At 39.1% G+C, this 17,232-nt stretch overlaps 1 pseudogene; it reads right to left on the reverse strand.

Moving 5' to 3' along the window:
- Nucleotides 1-15,384: 15,384 nt before the first annotated feature.
- LOC106726752 overlaps nucleotides 15,385-17,232 on the reverse strand; it is a 40,282-nt pseudogene continuing 38,434 nt past the window's right edge.

Genomic DNA, 17,232 nt, shown 5'->3' on the forward strand with positions numbered 1-17,232 from the left:
CTCATATTTCTCAAAGCTTGATTCAGGGATAGTGAGAGGGCCCAGACGGGGCCAATCTAGTTGACATTACAAAAAAACAAAACAAAATTTTTTTTTAAATTTTATTTTAAGGGAAGATACAATTCCTTCTTTAACTTAGAGATCAGAGGATATATATGTCTAGCTGCTGTGGGACGGGGAAGTAATCAATATGTAAAAATAACTTCTTTTAGAACAAAAACAACACAGAAGCTAACAGAGAGAAAAATGATGAAGAAAAGCCTTATTTCAAATATGTGAAATGAGCACATTTTTTAAAATTTTATTTTAAGGGAAGATACAATTCCTTCTTTAACTTAGAGATCAGAGGATATATATGTCTAGCTGCTGTGGGACGGGGAAGTAATCAATATGTAAAAATAACTTCTTTTAGAACAAAAACAACACAGAAGCTAACAGAGAGAAAAATGATGAAGAAAAGCCTTATTTCAAATATGTGAAATGAGCCCTTGGATCCAGCCCATCCTGAAATCATGACCACATTTGGACTTCTTAATTACATGAGTCAATAGCCCCTTTTTTGCTTATTCCAGTTTATGTTATGTTCCTTTCACACAAACATAAGAATTTGTATTAGTACCAAGGTGTACATACATACATATATATATGTTTTATATAAACTATGTTTTATATAATATCTTATATATTATTATATTATAATCTCGGACAACTTAACACCAGAAAAACAACCCAATTATAAAGTAGTTGGAAGACCTAAATAGATAGTTCTCCAGGGAAGACATAGAGATGACCAATAGACATATGAAAAGTTGTTCAGCATCACTAATCATCAGAGAAATGCACATCAAAACCACAATGAGATCACCTCACACCTGTCAGAATTGCTTTCATCAATAAATCAACAAACAGCAAGTGCTGGTGAGGATGTGGGGAAAATGGACCCTCATGCACTGTTGTGGGGAATGCAGATTAGTGCAACCACTATGGAAAACAGTGTGGAGGTTCCTCAAAAACATTAAAAATGAAACTGCCTTATGACCCAGAGATTCCACTTTTGGGAATATATATGAAGAAACCCTAAACACTAATTTGGAGGAATACATACACCCCTATGTTTATTGAAGAATTACTTACTGTAGCCAAAATATGGAAGCAACCCAAGTACTCATCCATAGATGAGTGGATTAAAAAACAACTGTGGTACATGTACATAGTGAAATACTACTTGGCCATAAAAAACGAATGAAATCTTGCCTTTTATGACAGCAAGGGTAGACTTAGAGAAGGTATTATGATAAGTGAAATAAGTCATACAGAGAAAAACAAATACCATATGAGTTCACTTATATCTAAAGAGCAAGGCAAACAAAATAGATACAGACTCATAGCTACAGAGAACAAACTGACAGTATCAGGGGGATGGGTGGTTGGGAGGCTGGGTGAAAAAGTGAAGGGATTAAGAAGTACAAATTGATAGTTACAGAATAGTCACAGAGATGTAGGTTACAGAATAGGGAATATAGTCAATAATATCGTAATAATTATGCATGGGTCAGGTAGGTGCTTCAAGCAATGAGGGGGGTGGAGGGGGAAGGGGGCCCTCTGTAAAATACATGCTTTTCTAGATACTATGCTATACATCTGAAACTAACACAGAATGGTTTCTAATGTAGACTGTAATTTGTAAAGAAAATAAAAACTTGTAACTTGCCCACCAAAAACAAACAAAAGATCTTCATAGTGTTTTGTTGTCAAGTGGAACCTCTTGCTTTGGAATTCATAAATGGAGCCAGGATCTCTTGTAACAAATTACAGAAGATACCAAGGTTCAGGCCCGTGGAAGTGGGTGGGTATTTAACTTGATGAGTCCAGAACAGCTGATAACTGCCTTCAGCTGTCAGTGGTTGTGTCGTTTATAAAAGAGAAAGTGATCACAGACAAAAACCTGTGTAATGAACCACTGCACTGAGACAGAAAAGACAACGATGTGTTCAAGCTGATCAGAGACTTCTGCTAGAAGCATCAAGACACAGTGCGCGCAGATTGATCTGCACCGAGCATGCCCCCGCTAAGCTTGGGTAAATTCCAGATGTGCTCCCTCAGAGAGGAGCACCTCACAGCTTCATCACAGACTGTATGTTGCACACTCATGAAAAGGCTGCAAAACCCATTCATCATAATCAAAGCACGCTTAGCTTACCAGCCGGGAAATAGTGTCAAGGAAGGTGTGCTCTCGGTTATCATTGATTCCATTTGTTTCTTTCCTTAAGAAACTGATAGAGAGCAAGGCTTTTCTTCTCCCTGAAGAAGTGAGGCGACTTCCTTAATGATAATTACTTGCTTTTTTTTTTTCAAATGTGCAAAATGAAAATCTGTTTCTTTGTCAGTGAGACAACAGATTAGTTGACCTAGAAGTAAGTCTATAGAAGATAAACTCAAATACTTAAAAGGACTAAGTACACATTAGTCAAAACTGGGATGAAGACAATGGCTAGAGGGAAGCTCCACCATATTTTAGGAAACTCTATGTGGCTCTAAGGCAGCGGTTCTCAACCTGTGGGTCGCGACCCTTTGGGGGCCGAATGACCCTTTCACAGGGGTTGCCTAAGACCATCGGAAAACACATATATAATTACATATTGTTTTTGTGATTAATCACTATGCTTTAATTATGTTCAATTTGTAACAATGAAATTGGGGGTCACCACAACATGAGGAACTGTATTAAAGGGTCGCAGCATTAGGAAGATTGAGAACCACTGCTCTAAGGACTTGGATAATGTGATTATTTCACTGCCATTTTTTTTTCAAAGGAAAGAGTAGCCATGAAAAAAGAAGAAATGCCCTCCACATATGAAGTGACTGCATTTGAAACGTTTGGCGCCTCTTTCCATGGATGTTTTCACATCAGTGTGTGTGTGGAGCAGGGGATCGGGTTAAGAGCTGAACCTTTTGCCAATATTGATGGGACAGATGCAGCACATGAAGTGTGAGCTTTTATACTGTTGTGTCTCAAGTATTAGAAGAGAATGATATTGAAATTTGAGAATGTCTAATATTGCAAAAATATTGTCTTTGCAAAGATAATGCTGCAAACCTGGGTACCAGACAGAATTATCTTCACTTTGCACATCCAAGCAAAGACTTGGAACCACTTAAATGTGAGCAATGATGTGCCCGTGTCTACTTCATCAAGGTTCCTCATTTCCCCCAAAGTAGTCATAGACAAAAGTTCTAACAGAAGGGGGACTGGCCCAGCACAACGTAAAATAAAGAATAGACAAGAAATAGCAAGTTTGACAATGTTTCATGCATCATTAGAATTCTCTTGAAAATGAAAGTAAAATATAAAGATAAACCTTTCATTGCTTACTCATGACATATCTCAAAGCTATAATTAACTAACCCCTCAAGCATTTTTTAGGAGGAGTTATTAGGACATCCTTTGAGAACCAAAAGTGGGGGGGGGGGCGGGGGGAAAGGCTGCAGTGAGGTTAGGCACCACGGATGTGAAACAAGTGAGCATCGAGGTCTAAAATTCGCAGAAGCTGTCAGAAAGTAGAGACGGATCCCTTGCAGGTTGTCATGCAATCCTTTCAGACAGCCTCTGACCTTGCAGAGCCAATGTGAAGGAGTTGGGAGACTACACATAGCTTCTGCTCTGTCCCTTGCCCTCTGCTGCTTGCTGTGCCAAGACCTCAGTTAACCCTGGACTCCACTCTCAGGATCCCACTGAGGAAGTCAAAGGGTTTCACCTCTGCAGGGAAGCCAGGTGGAAGCCAGGCAGCTGCCATGGGCTGGGCCTCTGCATTGGAGCGTGAGTGCTCAAGGGAGCTGGAGAGCCCAGAGTCAGGATGGGGGAGGCATGCATATGTAGGGAGAAAAACAAAATGATTCTAGGTATTTGTTAACTTCAACCTCATGGACTGGTCTTAGCCCTAGAGATGAAAATATAAGCCCAGTGCTAGAGCTACCTAAAATAGTAAGTGATCTTGTTTTCATCTCCTCAGCCAGGTGTAGCTGGGGGAGACATCTTATGTATATCCCAGCATTTCTCCATCCTTTTCATGGGCATCTCAAAAGATAATGCACAGGAGGGGGCTTTAGATGGCCCATAAAAGCATCACGCTGGTATACAGACGAGGGTACACCAGCCTATCTGAGTCTCAGGCCCCCCTCCCCATGAAACTTCAGGGACCACTCCTTTGGCCTCAGTGCACCAGGGTTTAATTTAATCTTCCTTTCCAAGACTGCACAATAAAATTCACATTTCTTTCTGTTATGCTACTCATTTTACATGGCATTTCTCTTTTTACCTGCCAAATCTCTCCTTTTTAATTATTCCCTGCTAAGTATAATTGCTGGCTAGCTCATGGTGGGTCAAACAATAGCATTGTGAATGTTGCTCGGGGGAAAATAATGTCCAAAGTGAGGAAGATGAAGTCTCTACTCTGTGTCAGTGGCTGTCTCACACCTGGAGTGTTGGTTTTCCTTCTGGAAATACACTAAATACACTTTGACAAACAAATGGTGTTCAAATGTCAAGAATGGGGGAAAACAAATCTACTATCAGGAAAAATTAAGGAACAGGAGCCCAGAGAAGAAAATGAGCAAGAGGATATGAAGGTAAAATGGATATATTTGAAGAAGTATCCAGTGAAGGTAAGACCTTTTTCCGCCCAGTAATTTTCAAAGTTTGAATATAGCTCTCAATAAATTAAGATTACTTTGCAAAGACCAGATTCACCCTCCAATAAATGGACACACATTCTTCATAGGATATAGTAAGATCCCAGTCACTAGAGGGTTACTGAGACCTTGCAAAAGCATCCCAATAGGATGTTGTGGAGGAGGAACCAGTAAGGGAAGGGCCCTGGCCGAGTTCAGACTACTTGCTGCTGGTGCTATTGGGACTTACCTCAGCCTTTCATTCACATACGGTCTATACCCGCCTTCATTCTATAAAGAAGATCTGAGCAGTTGCAACAGAGGCCATATGGCTCCAACACCCTACACTACTTACTATCTGACTCTTTAAAGAAAAAAGTTTGCTAATCGCCCCTGTAGAAGAAACTCAAGTGTGCACACTAAAGAAAGACCCTGAGAGGTTAAATTTTCTGACTTTGGCTTGCTGATTTTTTAAAAGAGAGTAATCTCTGTTTGGAAGCAATGGAGAAGAAAATGATTTAATTTCTAAAAATATTTTGCAGAAACACACCCTTATGAATAAGTACTATAAAGCGAATTATAGCTTGATGGAGAATTTATGGATTACCTCATTAAAATAATCATGAGTGGGAGGCATTAATATTCCAAGTTTAACCGTTCATAATAGCTACTGCAAAGTCATTTTCATGATCATCAACAAAATATTATTACCTTGTTCTTTCTGCAATACATGGAAGAATTTGAGATCTCATCTCTGTAATGTATGCATACAAAGCACATTGATGGAGGGAAGCAAGTCAGAGGAAGATGCAATTTTTAAGAAATAAATGATAGATCTCCGTATAATAAAGCATACTCCAATTTTTATAGAACCTTATTCATAGTCCTGGAATACGTCTGAAAGGTTCAGGCATGTTTTTACTGTACCTGAAGTCAAGTAAGCCCTTTAATTGCAAACATTATGTTCATTTCCATATGCTCATAACTTCCAAGATGGTGAGTAGCAGACATTTTGCAAGATTTATTGGAGTGTTATTTCCTGTAGGCATTCATTTGTTGAGTTTTTATGTTGCGAATGCATTCCTAATTGGGAATATTTACATAGGCATCTGGGCCCAGGTAGGGGTGGAAGAGAGGGACAGGGAGATTCAGATTTAGCTGGTTTTCCATTTGAGTTAACATTTTCTGCAGTGGAGCCCAGTTCACATTATGTCATTTCTGACACTGTTTTGGTGTGACACAGGCGGCCTTAATGGTTCCTTCCAGCTCTTAGTATCTCTAATTCCATATCACAACAAAATTTATCTTTACAAACCCCTGGGTATATGTTAAAGGAAAAAGGAGGAGAATATAAAGAGTCTACAAACCACTAGTTTAGATGGAAGATTTGTTGATTTTGTCAGTTGGGTTAGGATGGGAAGGAAGTACAAATCTAAAGAAATGAAATTTATTATTTGTATTTATATTTTACATTTCTTGTTGACACTACTACAGATGTCCCCATTTATCCTCCCTTTACCCACCTCTACCCTGTGTCTGCCACCCTCCCTCCCGGCCATCATCACACTGTTGTTTGTGTCCATGGGTCATGAATATATGTTCTCTGGGTAATCTCTTCACCTTCTTTTATCCACTTTCCCCCACCCCTCCCCTCTGATTCTGGTCAGCCTGTTCCATGTATCCATGCCTCTGTATTTTGTTGGTCAGTTTACTTTGTTCATTAGATTCCACATATGAGTGAAATCACATGGTACTTATTTTTCTCTGACTAGCTGATTTCACTTAGCATAATGTTCTCCAGGTCCATCCATGCTGTCACAAAGGGTAAAATTTTCTTCTTTTTCATGGCCAACTAGTATTCCATTGTGTACATGCACCATAGTTGTTTAATCCACTCAACTACTGATGGACACTTGGGTTGTTTCCAAATCTTGGCTATTGTAAATAACGCTGAAATGAACATAGGGATGCATATATTCTTTCTGATTGGTGTTTCCGGATTCTTAGGATATATTCCAAGAAGTGGGACAGCTGGGTCAAAAAGCAGTTCTATTTTTAATTTTTTGAGAAAACTCCATACTGTTTTCCATAGTGGCTGCACCAGTCTTCATTCCCACCAACAGTGCATGAGTTTTTCAAATACTGACTGTGCCTATCCCTGTGGGGACCTTCATAAAATAAAGATGAAAAAAATAGTTCATAAAAAGATTTTGTCTGGAAACTATTACTGCACATTCATAATTTGGGCATTCCTCCGCCAATACAGCTATTAAAACAAATTCCTTTGCAAACAACACCGTCAGTCTGGATATCTATCTTGCCTGAAATAGTTTGGCAATTCCAATTTAACAGCAAAATAAAGAATAACAACAAAAATCGCGTTTTATGTCTCAGTCTGCAATGGGCTGAATAGTTCTCACTCTGGGGTCTTCATTGGCAAATATCTCACAGAAGAGGAACAGAAACAATGATAGGAAGGATGGGGGACTGACTGGGAAGAGACAAGTGAAGAAGAGGACAGGGACAGGGCCCACAGAAACTGGAGTTATCTACCCATTTATCCGTTCTGGTGATGTGCATTCAGCAGGAGTTATGGTTAAGACAGAAGTTGTTTAATGGTGGCAGAGAGGTAAGCATATACCAAGTGTCAGCTTGGGAAAGAGGAATTTCCTCTCCCGACTGCAATTTTTAACCCTGAGGCCATCTAGTTTTTCAATGTCCTTGTGCAGTCTACGCTGAAAAGCAATGGAAAGTTACAAATGCAGGGCCTGCCCCACATTCTGCCCTGTTGTGTGAGATACTGTGTGCTTTGTTTATCAATGGTGACATAACAGACAACCCCCAAATAGAGTGGCTTAAAGCAACAACGATCCATTCATTATTATGATGCTGAGCTTGGCTGATTGGTTCTTCTCCATATAGGGTTGGCTGAGTTCACATTATGTCGTTTCTGACACGGTTTTGTTGTGACATAGACAGCCTTAATGGTTCCTTCCTCATATGTTTATTCTGCTGGGAGATTATAGGCCTGGAACATTCTACATGTTCCTCCAAGGTCTGGGATCTTGGTTCTGGCTGTTGTCTATTCTCCATGTGGCCTCTTGTGGTCTTCCTGGTCTGTTCTTATTCAGTAGCTCAGATCCACGTTGTTTTATATGAAAGCAAAAGTTGACACTGAACACACCTCTTAAAGGGCTAGTCCTCGATCTGGTACAGGGCTATTTCTGCCACATCTATTAGTTACATAAGGCCAGTGTAAACAGACTCAGTCACTTGATACAACTTTCTGTATTATCTGAGCTTTCTTTGGAGATAATCTACTATACCCTGGTTAATGGAAGAATTCAGAAAATACCAAATAGCAATTATATAAAACTATTTCCCATGTCTATGTTTTATTTAGGGAGTGAGTAAAAGACGTTTCGATGTATAGGTAGAAGACCAAATAGAGACTTAGTTCTGTGGCATTTGAAGAATGGAAATGGGGAAATTAGAGACGCACGCTGCAGTCACAGAAGTTTGGAAAATGCTTGCGTGGACTTAAGCAAACAAAAACTCCTTACTTCTCAGACCTGCAGAACTTCTGCAGGACTTCTCAGAGCTTATAATATACTATATTATGCATTATGCTCTTAAAAATAATTAATGTATGATAAAGCATTCCTAAATGCATTTGATTACAGATCTCTCTTTTCATGGAACACTTTAAGTGATGCCCAAATTATGAAGTGTTCTATGAAAAGCATTCTGGGAAATGCTGAAGCAACATGAGAGAGGGCCAGATAAATGCTACCCAGCACATGCCCTCTGAGGCCTTAGAGAAGTAGGGAAAGGAGAGGGAAAGCCCAGGGAGCATAATGGGACATGGAGGAAAATGCCCTGGATTTGGAGTCAGATCACCTGCCTTTCATTTCTAGCCCTGCTGAGTGGCACTGAGCCAGTGACTTCATCTTTCCAGTCCTCAGGCTCAGGGAACAGAAATAATAGTGATTCATCTCACACAGATGGGTCAAGGGTCCAACTGAAATAGGAAATGTGATTTTGTGTGAGGTATAGTTTCTAAGTTTTTCATTATGAGAGTACTGTTTTTATTACTTTTCTATTAACACTATGATCTAAGTTTGCTTACCAAACAATGGTCAAGTAAAGATATATGGGTAAACTTGGTCCACTGTAAGTATTTGTGCACATAGTAGTTTAATTTTAAATATTGATTTTAGAGAGAGGAAGAGAGAGAGAGAGAGAGAGAGAGAGAGAGAGAGAGACATATCAATGTGAAAGAGAAACATTGACTGGTTGCCTCCCTCATACTCCTGACATGGGATTGAACCCACAACCTAGGCATGTGCCCTGACTGGGAATCCATCCTACCACCCTTTGGTGTAAGGGATGACACTCCAACCAACTGAGCCACCCAGCCAGGGCAGTTTAATTTTTTAATTAACAACTTTTAAGGCAAATTCTATCTTTGGTCTCTCTGGTGGCAGCATTATCACAAGACTTTACAATGTTAATTTGGAAGAGGGTAATTAGATCTCCTGCTGGCCATTTCTTTGAACTCTTTGTTTTGAAATCTGATATTCTCTTCATCTTTATTCCTGACACTGCTTTTTACAAAAGAGCATGCAGGACAAGGAGGGGAGACAATAGCAGTTATCTCAAACCACAATGGTCTGGAGGCACGCTTTAAAAGTGGTGTAAAAAAACTTTTAAAAACTGTAAATTACTGGTCCAGCTGGGGTGGCTCAGTGGATGAGCATCAACCCATAAACTAGGAGATAGTTGTGACTCATCTCTCTATCTCTCTCCCTTCCTCTCTGTGAAAAATCAATAAAAAATATATTTAAAAAAAAAAAAAACAACTTTTAAAAACTGTAAATTACTGGTCCAGCTGGGGTGGCTCAGTGGCTGAGCATCAACCCATAAACTAGGAGATAGTTGTGACTCATGACACGTCCTCTGAGACCCTGTTCAATTCCCCATCAGGGCATGTGCCTGGGTTATGGGCTCGATCCTCAGTGTGGGGCTTGCAGGAGGCAGGGGATCAATGATTCTCTCTCATTATTGATATTTCTTTCTCTATCCCTCTCCCTTCCCCTTCTCTAAAAATCAACAAAATGTATTTTCCAAAAAAACCCCCAAAACCCAAAAACATGTTAATTATTGGCACCCAGGCACTTGTACCCATGCTAGTGACTTTACCTTCCACATTGCTTCCAGGAAACATGAGTATTTTCTTTCCTTCCTTCTCTCCCTCCCTTCCTTCCTCTCTAGCACACCTCTGTCAATCTTGAAGGGTATATTCATTCCACTCAGTAAGACCGGGTTCCTCCATGTCCTGAAGTGAGCTGCGTCGAGACTTTGAATAGTTTTGTTAGCATCATCTGCCTTAAGAGAATCTGACATTTGCCATTACTGAACAGTCCTTTGCTTTGTGAATCTCGAAGGGAAAGTCGCATGAAAGCTGAATTCAGGTCCTGAGGTATTTCAAACCCAACCTTGGCATACAATAGAAGCTTGGTACTTTTTGTGGGATGTGTTGATAGCGCTGCTGCTTACAGGAGAATGTGGGACCTACAGTTATTTGTCCTATAATATGGCAGGAAAACAAATTCCATGGTGTATTTTTTTTTGAGACTGAAAAATATATGTTACCATCTTAAGTCTCCCACACGCCCTAGAGCAGTGATGGCGAACCTTTTGAGCTCGGCGTGTCAGCATTTTGAAAAACCCTAACTTAACTCTGGTGCCGTGTCACATATAGAAATTTTTTTGATATTTGCAACCATAGTAAAACAAAGACTTATATTTTTGATATTTATTTTATATATTTAAATGCCATTTAACAAAGAAAAATCAACCAAAAAAATGAGTTTGCATGTCACCTCTGACACGCGTGTCATAGGTTCGCCATCATTGCCCTAGAACCAAGAAACATTTCTCTTACTGTAACTCAGAATTGTCACACGGCTGCCTCCCAATACCCAGGAGTGGGGGAAATGTAGAGGGGACTGGAAAACCTGCCCTAAAGTTTCCCAGAATTCTGCAGCTTATCAATTCTATTAGAACGTCACCGTCTTTTCCCGAATTTGTCTTATTTTTGTTTAATACTTTCTGCAAATTCTATAACCCCTCACTTCCTCACCAAAGAAATTCTTGGCCTGCTTGGATCTAGCAATTAGGATATAAATTATAATTGTGTGTGGGGTGGTTTCCAAATTTTTCATTATCAAATTACTGTTTTTATTCTATTCATCTCATGATCTGAATTTATTTACCAAATAAACTGCATTTATTAATAGCTCATTGGCTTCCTTAGTGATATGTTAATACATGTAGATCTGTAATTTTTTTTATTCAGTTTGCTTTTTGGTTAATTTTTATTTTTCCAGTATTTGAGAAATTTTCAATTTTCTGGAGACAAATCTCGTAATCCTTTCTGCTGTCATTTTATTGCTTAGTAAGTAGAAAAGTCCTGCCTTTCCATGATTTATTAGTTAACTGTATTTGTTTCTTATTTAAAATATATCTTTCTGAATTTTACATTATAATTTAATCTATTTGGAATTAATTTTAACATATGTTCTGATACAAGTAACCATTTTGATTTTTAATACCAGTGGTCAGAAACTATTTGGCATATACAAGTAATTTTGAATTCTTTTCATGGTATTTATGTCATTTTATTAAGCCAGTCAGAGAAAGATAAGTATCATATGATCTCACTCATGTGGAATCTAATGAACAAAATAAACTGATGAAGAAAAATAGATCCAGAGACACAGAAGCATGGAACACACTATTGAACCTCAGAGGGAAGGCAGGGGTGGAAAGAGACCAACCAATGAACTTGTATGCAATATGCATAACCCATGGACACCGACAATAGGATGGTGAAGGCCTTGGGTGGGGGACAGGGGCGGGCTAGAAGAGGTTGATGGGGGAAAAAGAGGGACATATGTAATACTTTCAGCAATAAAGATTTTTTTAAAAATAAAGTAGGTTTATGGACATAATATATAAAGTCAGCATGGCACACAAGGTTCTAAAAGTTCAGATATAACTTCCTTCTCTGGCATGCAGCCCACCAGCCTACATTGGCTTTTGGTTCATAGAAAGCGTATGCCCAGTACAGGGAACACCCACCTGATCCCTGATTCTGCTATGTCCCTTCATTTAGGACCTGACACTCTTATACACACTGATGCCTCCTCTTCAACTGGTACATTTATAAAGAAGAGGAAGGGAGGACAAATACTGTCTGTCAGACATTTTCTACATGCCTGACAATACACAGAAGCATGGAACACACTATTGAACCTCAGAGGGAAGGCAGGGGAAGGTGAGTGGGTGGGTGGAAAGAGACCAACCAATGAACTTGTATGCAATATGCATAATCCATGGACACAGACAATAGGATGGTGAAGGCCTTGGGTAGGGGACAGTGGCGGGCTAGAAGAGGTTGATGGGGGAAAAGGAGGGACATATGTAATACTTTCAGAATAAAGATTTTTTAAAAAATAAAGTAGGTTTATGGACATAATATATAAAATCAGCATGGCACACAAGGTTCCTAAAAGTCCTTCTCTGGCATGCAGCCCACCGCCCTACCTTGGCTTTTGGTTCATAGAAAGCATATGCCCAGTACAGGGAACATCCACCTGATCCCTGATTCTGCCATGTCCCTTCATTTAGGACCTGACACTCTTATACACACTGATGCCTCCTCTTCAACTGGTACATTTATAAAGAAGAGGAAGGGAGGACAAATACTGTCTGTCAGACAATTTTCTACATGCCTGACAATATTCATAATTATTTCTCTATCGTTTTATTCTCACAACATTTTTTGAGTGGAACTCTCTTCCTATTTTCACACCAGGCATTCTAAAATTGCGAGTTGTTGAGAACTTGGCCAAGTCACGTAACTAGCCAGGTGTCAAAGGGGATTTTTTTTTATATGTAACTCGTCTTAAGCCAAAGCCCAATTCCGTATACTCAATATTATTTTGCTTCTCATTTTAGCAACTTCACACAGTCTGCTTTCCAGCTCGGACTTCTCTAATCATCCACACTCAACATACACATATTACTAGGCATCACTTATATAGCATGTACTATACCATGGGCATTGATACCCACTCACTTAGGAATTTAAGCAAATACTGTCTGTCAGACATTTTCTACATGCCTGACAATATTCATAATTATTTCTCTATCGTTTTATTCTCACAACATTTTTTGAGTGGAACTCTCTTCCTATTTTCACACCAGGCATTCTAAAATTGCGAGTTGTTGAGAACTTGGCCAAGTCACGTAACTAGCCAGGTGTCAAAGGGGATTTTTTTTTATATGTAACTCGTCTTAAGCCAAAGCCCAATTCCGTATACTCAATATTATTTTGCTTCTCATTTTAGCAACTTCACACAGTCTGCTTTCCAGCTCGGACTTCTCTAATCATCCACACTCAACATACACATATTACTAGGCATCACTTATATAGCATGTACTATACCATGGGCATTGATACCCACTCACTTAGGAATTTAAGAGCTCCTTCATAAAATGTGTGTTCAGCCATCAGCATAGGGCTGGACACAGAGTATATGTGGTAACAATATATATTGGATAAATGGATGGATGAATAGATGGATGGATGGATGGATGGATGGATGTAATTTGATCACACAGTTGTTGTCTATGCTATTATTTTGTTTTCTATTTCAGTAATATTACACCTTTCAGAATAAAATTCATTATAATTCATATATCATCCAAAATGGTTTAAAATGTGTTTTTTTTTTACTTTTAATTAAGTTTAGAGTTACAGTTGTGTGAGCGCTATCATACCTCTGCAAGAGACAAATTCTATACTCTTTAAGTATACACTGAAATGTTTGCATAGGAATTGTTTCTAAGCTATGAAATTGTTTACTGCTGCAGTGAAGAGAAAACAAAATCAATTTCCCTCCCAAAATTTATGAGTGGTCTAGATAGAGCTTAGGTACTACATCTCTCAAGGAGATCTTTCTATAGACCCTTGCTGTGGCTGTATTTCTTTTGAATTACACTTTACATTTCCTAATCAGCTCTATCCAGACATAAAGGTAAAATTTATGATAAAAGCAGAAAAGCCAAAATCCTTGATTTTCATTGGTTTGAATAAAACACTTGATGACAAAATTGTGCAACAGTAGATTTTTCCAATTAATCGTGTTATTTCGATATTTTTTGTAAGTCGGAAAAATAAAAGTGGATTTTCCACATGTTATTCTGTCAAGTTTAAGGCAAGGAAAGTTCCCTGCATACCTAGCATCAGAAATACATTTTCAAACATTTCATTATCCATACCCTCCTTTCCAGCACACTCACTGTAGTATATTTGATATTAGAAAAAGGAACAAGAATTTATTTTATCATCACTAATGCTCTAATGTTATAAATTTGGTCTAGATTACATCTCTGACAAAGACAGGTTAGAAATGTTAGAGAAAAGTATTCTTTTTCATTGTGAATATGGAAAATTCACAGATAGCAAAAAAAACCAAAACAAAACCTCTAAGAGTTGACATAGAATCAATCCATTTTACAATAAAAAAAATTATTCAATGGCATGGCCATTTTGCCCTGGATAAAACTTCCATTTGACTCAGCAGGACTTAGTGAAGCAATCTTCCCTCTGCATTGTGGGAGCTCACCATCATCCAATATCTTGAAGGCCTGAGTAGAACAAAAAGTTGGGGGCAGGATGCATTCCCCTTTGCCTGAGTAGAAGCATCCATCTCCTCTTTCCTGCCCCTACTGTTCCTGGCTCTCAGGCTCTCAGACTTGCACTGAATTACACCACTGGCTTTCCTGGGTCTCGTCTGTAGACAGCAGACGGTAGGACTTCTCAGGCTCTACAATTATGTGATCCAGTTGCTTATAATAATAGATCTGCTTAATCAATCTCCTATTGTTTCTATTTCTGTGGAAAATTAAAACATGATGTATTCTCATGCAGAAGAGCACTGTGTGATGCTAAACTGCCCTGGTGGAAACCATGGCAGGGATTGGAGACCTATCCAATCACCTCTCTCCTAAATCCAACCCTAGAGCTCCTCTACTCCACAGACTATAGTAGAAAAGCATGGATTAAGTCCCATCACTTCCTTCTAAAGGGTTGGAAATGGGGACTGAGAGAAGTTAATGGATCAGCCTGAAATGGGGGACTTATTAAGTCAAGCTTTTGTACCTTAGTTTCCAATGTGAGAACTTTGAAAATAAAATTAATGTATAATTTCCAATAGGAAGAAACTGGGAACATGGGAATCACATCACTGTGCAGTAACTTAAGAATTTTCGAAAGGGAAAAGAGGTCTCTTTTGTTCCAACCTTCTAATTCTCAGGACAGAGATCTTAATGTGGAGAATACAGATAACCTCATTTTAGATAACCTCATTTTTCATTCTCTGCCACAAATCACAGAATAATTTAATATGCTCTAAGTCATTTGTAAAAATGGCCTAGGCCCTACAGGATAAAAAGTATGGTATTTTAAAACCACATGAGTGAGGCGAAGTCTATTCCTGTTCATTGCTGGTCTTTCTGTAATATGCATATTTGCACCGGTCAGTTATTTGATGAAGGGGAGGTCTGTTCGTCCTCTCATTGGCTCTTTAGGATAATATTCTATTTTCTTTTTTTAAATAACAAATAATATTTTTATTTGTACCATTAAATGTCTGACTTTGAAACAGATTCTAGGACTGGGGGTTCGTATCCATCAGTGCATTCAATTTTAGCACCTGTCTCATCCCCAGAACTGTGGCCTTCACCATGAAGCTCCATGAGTTCCCCAGTTCAAACTTGGGCTTCTTCAGCACTGTGACTTTTCTAACAAGACATAATGGAGCAGATAAATAGGTTGGCAAGCCTTTTCTACATCTTTGCCAATGCTGTCTGGAATCAATGTGCTGAACACTTCTTTCAGGTCATTTGTCTGTACCTCTCAGGTCATGATTTCCATCATCTTCTTCCAGACTTGATGAACCTGTTGATGCTGAGCATGAGAGGTCTTCTGAATCTGATTGCTGCATTTTTTAAAAAAAATATTTTTTAGTAAAGCCAACACAGAATAGATGAAGCAAATGAACATCAGTAGTCTGGGAATCAACATGACCTTCAATCATGGTCTGCCATTTTTTGACCATGGAGCACATTTTGTCACAGGTAAGCTCCATGCCATGGAAATTAATCCAGCAATTTTTGCCCTGAATATCTTCAGTGATTATCTTGAATTTTCTAAGTGCAAAACTTCATTGTTCTGTAGCTCAGCTAAGCTCACTTCACAAACACAACTCTTTTTTTAAAAAAATATATTGTATTGATTTTTTTACAGAGAGGAAGGAAGAGGGATAGAGAGTTAGAAAGATCGATGAGAGAGAAACATCGATCAGCTGCCTCCTGCACACCCACTACTGGGGATGTGCCCGCAACCAAGGTACATGCCCTTGACTGGAATCGAACCTGGGACCCTTCAGACCGCAGGCCGACGCTCTATCCACTGAGCCAAACCGGTTACGGCACAAACACAACTCTTGATACCGTCAGAGGTAAGTTTGGTTCCTTGGTTTCTCATAACTAGCGTTTTTCCAATGTTTCTTACATTGAACAAAGCTGGGGCCTCCACATCACAGCAATCTTCCTTAGGAAATGGATCAACCACTCCCTTCTCAGCTCCCTTTTTGCTGCCTTTCATAAGGTACTCTTCTTGCTGACTGCATGGTGCTGCGCAGAGTGCCCAAAGGGTCTGCTTTCTTCATCTATATACAGATGGCCCAGAGTGTTTTTTGTGTGTTTGTTTTCCTTTTGTTTTTGGTACTTGACAATAAACAGCGTACATGGATTTATTTTGGCCTCACAGTTCATTTGAGTGCTGGTCAGCCTCCCTTTCAAGGTCGATGGGACTCACCCTGTTGCAGGGTTCAACTTTGCTGTACAAGAAGTGATTGTTTACTCTCTCCAGCCCCTGATCCTCTGATGCTGTGTGTGGTTTGACAGGATGAAAATTTATAGCTGGATGAGCCATTGCAAGAGTTCTTTATCACCAAGACCATGACACCGCTTTCACTTACGACTTTTTTCTACCTTCAGGGGTGCAATTGTCCACCACTTTAGTTTACTTCCTTCCCAATAGTCTTCTTGAAGTTTCCTTAAAAAGAAAAATTTCTATAGAGGAGGGGTATTAAAAGTAGCAGCATTTGGGAGCTCCCCGGCCCCTCAGGCACATAATCAAATGATGACAAGTTGGCATTCAATGTTAGGGGTGAGGTCGGTAACAGCTTACTCAATATTCAGCATATTACACAATATGAACTTGTGAAATAAGGACCAAAAAATGGCAGAAACAATTAGGGACCATCGTACTTACAACCTTTTTATTCTAAGTCTAGTGCTTTTCCATCTCTTGCCTTCAGACATGGGTGCATAGAAATTCCTCTGAAATCGTGGCAGTAAAATTGACAGTCATGTCTAATTTTCAGAGATGGTATTTCTCACCTCTGTTTTTATCTTCACAGGTAT

This window comes from Myotis brandtii, unplaced genomic scaffold (assembly GCF_000412655.1).
Source record: "Myotis brandtii unplaced genomic scaffold, ASM41265v1 scaffold313, whole genome shotgun sequence".
Lineage (NCBI taxonomy): Eukaryota > Metazoa > Chordata > Mammalia > Chiroptera > Vespertilionidae > Myotis > Myotis brandtii.